We start from the raw sequence: 6521 nt of genomic DNA on the forward strand, positions 1-6521 counted from the left end.
AGTCCAAGAATGTCAAGTTGTTTTGAAACCAGATCCGATCTGAACCTGATACTGCCCCTGAACCTGTGTCTATGCCACTGCTGCCATCTTGTCCTTGGGGCTCAGCCTGGTGGGGGCTTCCCCTTCACACGCCCCATTCCAGCCACCCATCTCCAGCTGCCTCACTCATAGACTCAGACTCATAGACTTTAAGGTCAGAAGGGACCATTATGATCATCTAGTCTGACCCCTGCACAACGCAGGCCACAGAATCTCACCCACCCACTCCTGTAACAAACCCCTAACCTATGTCCTCCAGCAAGTGACCCGTGCCCCACGCTGCCGAGGAAGGCGAAAAACCTCCAGGGCCTCGGCCAATCTGCCCTGGAAGAAAATTCCTTCCCGACCCCAAATATGGCGATCAGCTAAACCCTGAGCACGTGGGCAAGACTCACCAGCCAGACACCCAGGACTCACCAGCCAGCACCCTGGAACAGACACCACACTGAGCAGTCACTGCCGCAGGGAAGAGATCCCAGGGAGACCCCACAGGACGTTACACACACCCCTTCCCCCACTCTAGTGCAGTGTATTGAGTTAGCCAGGCTGAGATATACAGGCCGATGCTCTGTAACCTGATCTGAGATGGCCCTACCCCCAAACAGCACAGAGGGCACTGGGAAGGGGGCGGCCAGTAGCCTCTGGTTATATCATCTCTTTCTCTTCATGGGGCGAGGGACCCCTTGGGGATGGGCGAGTCCTCCCTGCCTGCGCCCATTGGTTGGGGGAGGGAAGTGCCCTGGGAGGTGGGGGTTGGAGGGTGTCACACTTTCCCTGGGTGTGGGAAGGAGAGCCTGGAGGATCTGCACACACACACACTGTGTGGCCCCAGAGGGGTCGGTTTGCTCATGGAGCTTGAGAGGGCTTTAAGCACAGGGTGAGACCAGCCAGGAGAGGGAGAGGCACAGGGGTGCTGTAACAAGGGGGGCCAAGGTGGGGGGAGGGATAGCTCAGTGGTTTGAGCATTGGCCTGCTAAACCTAGGGTTGTGAGTTCAATCCTTGAGGGAGCCACTTAGGGATCTGGGGCAAAAACAGTACTTGGTCCTGCTAGTGAAGGCAGGGGGCTGGACTCAATGACCCTTCAGGGTCCCTTCTAGTTCTCTGAGATAGGTATATCTCCATTTATTATTTGCCATGGCCCTCCCATTTTTGGAAGTCCACTTTGTGCTGTGGGCCCTGCCCCCTGTCCCTCTTCTTCCGGCCGAGGCCTTGACCCCTGGCCAGGCCAGAAGCTGGAGCCCGAGCAGCTGTGGGGAGCTGCAGACCCTCTAGCTGCCTGGGGTAGAGGGTCCATGGCTACCCACAGCTTCCCGGGCAGCTCTTATCATGGTCCAGTTGCGGCTCTTCGGCCCCGAGCCCCCATCCCCATGCCAGGCTGGAACCAGAGCTGGGTCCAGGTATGAGTGACGCAGGCATCTGAGGGGAGCCGCAGACCCATCACCTACCCTGAGCCTCCCCACCCCAGGCAGGTGGAGGGACCTGATCTCCTCAGCGTGGCTCCAGCTTGGTCAGGGGGCGGGGCCTTGGGAGGAAGAGGAGGAGTAGGGGTGGGGCCCTGAGGGGGGCAGGGCCTTGTGACCTCCACTTTTAGGAAGAATCCATCTCCCCAGGATAGGCACCAACACAAAAGAGAGGGGCTTCCCCACAGGCCTACAGGGGGGACTCAGCCCTTCTGGGAGACGAGGGGACCTGCTCTGCACTCGGCGGGAAAGAGCCAAACCAGAGGCGGGAGGGGAGAGGCAATTCTTGATTTAGTCCTAAGTGGAGCACAGGATCTGGTCCGAGGCTAGGTCTACACTACGGGGGGGGGGTCGACCTAAGATATGCAACTTCAGCTACGTGAATAGCGTAGCTGAAGTTGCGTATTTTAGGTCGACTTACCTGGCTGTGAGGACGGTGGCGAGTCGACCGCTGCCGCACCGCCGTCAACTCCGCTTCCGCCTCTTGCCGCGGTGGATTTCCGGAGTCAACGGCAGAGCCATCGGGGATCGATTTTATCGCGTCTTCACTAGACGCAATAAGTCGATCCCCAATAGATCGATTGCTACCCGCCGATCCGGTGGGTAGTGAAGACGTGCCCCAAGAGGCGCATATAGCTGAACTGCTCAGTAGTAGCAGCCATAATATAATTTAATTTAACATCCTTTGGGGTGGAGGGGGGCACAGGTACAGGCACGGAAGGGAAAAGCCTGCAAGCTGCATGGAAACTTTTTAAAAACGCCATAATAAACGGTCAGATTAAAAACCATAGTGAGAGAACCAAATATGTGCCACCATGGTACACAGCAAGGTAAAAGAAGTGGTTAGAGGTAAAAAGGCATCCGTTCAAAATTTAAGGAGAAATCCTACTGAGGGAAATAGAAAGGAGCATAAACTCTGGCAAGTGAAGTGTAAAAGTAGACATAGCAGGCCAGAAAGAATTTGAAGTGCAACTAGCAAAAGACTCAGGCCTGGTCTACACTAGGAGTTTATGTCGAATTTAGCGCCGTTACATCGAATTAACCCTGTACCCGTCCACACCATGAAGCTATTTAGTTCGACATAGAGCTCTCTTAAATTCGACTTCTGTACTCCTCGAAAACGAGAGGAGTAGCGCTAAATTCGAAATGGCAATATCGAATTAGGCTAGGTGTGGATGGAAATCGACGGTAATAGCTCCGGGAGCTATCCCACAGTGCACCACTCTGTTGACGCTCTGGACAGCAGTTCGAGCTCGGATGCTCTGACCAGCCACACAGGAAAAGCCCCGGGAAAATTTGAATTCCTTTTCCTGTCTGGGCAGTTTGAATCTCATTTTCTGTTTGGACAGCGTGGCGAGCTCAGCAGCACTGGCAACGATGCAGAGCTCTCCAGCAGAGATGGCCGTGCAATCTAATAGAAAGAGGGCCCCAGCATGGACTGATCGGGAAGTCTTGGATCTCATCGCTGTGTGGGGCGATGAGTCCGTGCTTTGAGAGCTGCGCTCCAAAAGAAGGAATGCAAAGATCTACGAGAAGATCTCTAAAGCCATGGCAGAGAGAGGATACAGCCGGGATGCAACGCAGTGCCGCGTGAAAATCAAGGAGCTGAGACAAGGCTACCAAAAAACCAAAGAGGCAAACGGACGCTCCGGATCCCAGCCCCAGACATCCCGTTTCTACGAGGCACTGCATTCCATCCTAGGTGCGGCCGCCACCACTACCCCACCACTGACCGTGGACTCTGAGGATGGGATATTGTCCACGGCCGGTTCCTCGTCGGAAATGTTAGCGGACGGGGAAGATGAGGAAGGAGATGAGGAGGATGAGGCAGTCGACAGCGCTTGCACCGCTGATTTCCCCGACAGCCAGGAGCTCTTCATCACCCTTACCGAGATCCCCTACCAACCGTCCCCATCCGTTACCCCGGACACCGAATCAGGGGAAGGATCAAGCAGTGAGTGCTTTAAACATCTAAACATTTATTTTTAACATAACTGGAATATTTATATTGTTAACAATGGGGTTTTCATTCACTCATTTAAACATAGAAACTTTTATTTATAAGACAACAGGAATATTAATAATATCAGCAATTGGGTGTTCATGATTTCTTTGCCTTAGGCAACTATTTAGTTCCAACTATGTAAAAAAAATCAAATAATGTCCGGATTTTCATGATTAGGCAACCACAGGACGCTCCACTCTGTAGTCCCTTCCAGTGCAGTTACACCAAAATACGGTCTATATGTCCGGGAATTGACAGAAAGTCCTCCTGGGAGAGCTCAGCATAGCTCTCCTGGAGGTACTGCTCAAGCCTGCGCATCAGGTTCCTTGGCAGGGCGATCTTGTTAGGTCCACCGTGGTAGGACACGTTCCCACGCCATGACTCTATCAAGTAGTCCGGGATCATAGCACGGCAGAGCATGGCGGCATACGGCCCTGGCTTCTGCATGCTCTCCCCAAGCATCCGTCCCCTGTCGCTCTCCGAGATCCTCATCAGCGTAATGTCGCACATGACGCCCTGCTTTGAATTAGGGAGGGGAATGTTAGTATTGGGACTGCTTTACAGCCACGCGGTGGAGGCGGCAGAGGGGCAGCATACAGGGACCTTTCCCTGGGACAGCCGCGAGGTGGTGGGACAGGGGCAGAGCTCATGCTTCCCTGATTGCTGCCAGCAGAGAGTGGCATTGCTTTCAGTGCGAAAGGAGCCCAGTGCTACTATTAAAGTTTTAAGCTGCCACAAGTCTACGGCTTATCATGTTTTCCTGCTACAAAAGTAGAGGTGTCCTGCCACGCTTCTCAGATCGCAACTGCAAGACCCCAGGCACTGAAGGCGAGGGCCAAAAATTCGACCTTGTCCTGAGTGCGCATGTGAAAGGTGCAGTGCATGGTGTTGTTCACAGAGAAAGACTATGTTCTTTGTTAGCAACTTCATTTATCTGTCTCAGGAATTCACTCCCTTTTTCCCATTCCCACAGACACATCTGCGACTGTCTCCCAACCCAGCCTGGCATCACACTCCCAGAGGCTAGCGCAGATTAGGAGGAGGAAGAAGAAGATGCGTGAGGACATGTTCTATGAACTTATGGACTGCTCACGAGCGCAGGCAGCCCAGACGACACAGTGGAGGGAGAACTTGTCACAAATGCACCGAGCAGTCATGGAACGGGAGGAGAGGTGGCACCAGGAAGACCAGCAGGCTACTCAAACCCTGCTTCGACTAATGAGGGAGCAAACGGAGACGCTCCAGCGCCTTGTGGATGTTCTGTAAGACCGGAGGCAGGAGGACAGAGCCCCGCTGCAGTCTATCTCTAACCGCCCTCCCCCGCCACAAAGTCCCACACCCCCCTCACCAAAAGTCCAAAGAAGGAGGGGCGGCAAGGGCCGTTAAAACTTTCAGTCAACCCCTGCAGACTGCTGTTGCACTAGAAGGCTCTCGTTCCACAAAGTTTGAAAAGTCCTTTCCTACCCATCTCACACAAGCCCCCGTCCAAGTTTTCTCCCCCCCCCTTTTCATGTGCGGTTCATAATAAAATATTTTTTTCTGTTAAGTACTGTTTCCAAGATTTTCTTTTAGAGGAGATTCTGTCTGAAGGGGGGGAAGGGGTTTGGTAATTGGACAGGACAGTCACCTTAAGGAGGCTACAGAGGCGGGGGCAGGTCCAGCATCAGGACACATACACAGTGCAGTCACCAGTTACCCTGGTGAGTCTGGGAGGTGGTTTTCATGTTCTGTGGGGGGGGGGGTTGCTCTGTGACTTTGTGGCGGGGGAGGGCAGTTAGAGAACTTATGCCGCGGTCCTTATCCTGGATCACAGAGCCACGCAGCAGGGGGTCTGTAACCCTCCGCCCCCTGCCAGAAAGTCACTTGGCCGACATATACACGCAGTCCCGCCCAGGACTGCTGGCAGGCTCCGTTGAAACAACCAATCCACCACTGCGGAGCCTGTCATTCCCGGAGTTTAGAAGCATCATTTGCATCAGAACACTAAACCCGCCCCCCGCCACAGTCTGCGTCCCCGGTTTAAAACATTCCCGCGAAAACAGTAAGAAAGAGAACGTTGTTCATTAACAAAACGGAACAGATTTTATTTGTTGGGAAGGTGGTGAAGGGGGTATGTAACTTGGAAGGATAGTCAACAGTAACTGGGTAAAGAAACGGGGGCAGGTTCAGCATCTGTGTCCCCAAACTAAACAGTCACTGGAGACCCTGCTCAGTCAGGAACCTAGCTTTCAAAGCCTCCCTGATGCACAGCGCGTCCCGCTGGGATCTTCTAATCGCCCGGCTGTCTGGCTGGGCGTAATCAGCAGCCAGGCTACTTGCCTCAACCTCCCACCCCGCCATAAAGGTCTCCCCCTTGCTCTCACACAGATTGTGGAGCACACAGCAAGCAGCTATCACAATGGGGATATTGGTTTCGCTGAGATCACAGCGAGTGAGTAAGCTTCTCCATCTCCCCTTGAGACGGCCAAAGGCACACTCCACCACCATTCTGCACTTGCTCAAACGGTAGTTGAAAAGTTCTTTTTCTGAGTCCAGGGTGCCAGTATAGGGCTTCATGAGCCAGGGCATTAGCGGGTATGCAGGGTCCCCGAGGATCACTGTAGGCATCTCCACATCCCGAAGACTTATTTTGTGCTCCGGGAAGTAAAGACCTTCCTGCAGCCGTCTAAACAGACCAGAGTTCCTGAAAACACGAGCGTCATGAACCTTGCCCAGCCATCCGACGTTGATGTTCGTAAAACGTCCCCTGTGGTCCACCAGTGCTTGCAGCACCATAGAAAAGTAGCCCTTTCTGTTAATGTACTGGCTGGCCTGGTGGTCCGGTCCCAGGATAGGGATGTGAGTCCCATCTATAGCCCCACCGCAGTTTGGGAATCCCATCTCGGCAAAGCCATCTATGATGAGCTCCACGTTTCCCAGGGTCACTACCTTTGATAGCAGTACCTTGACGATTGCCTTGGCTACTTGCATGACAGCAACCCCCACGGTAGACTTGCCCACACCAAAGTGGTTCGCG

This window comes from Emys orbicularis, chromosome 14, assembly GCF_028017835.1.
Source record: "Emys orbicularis isolate rEmyOrb1 chromosome 14, rEmyOrb1.hap1, whole genome shotgun sequence".
In the NCBI taxonomy this organism is placed as follows: domain Eukaryota; kingdom Metazoa; phylum Chordata; order Testudines; family Emydidae; genus Emys; species Emys orbicularis.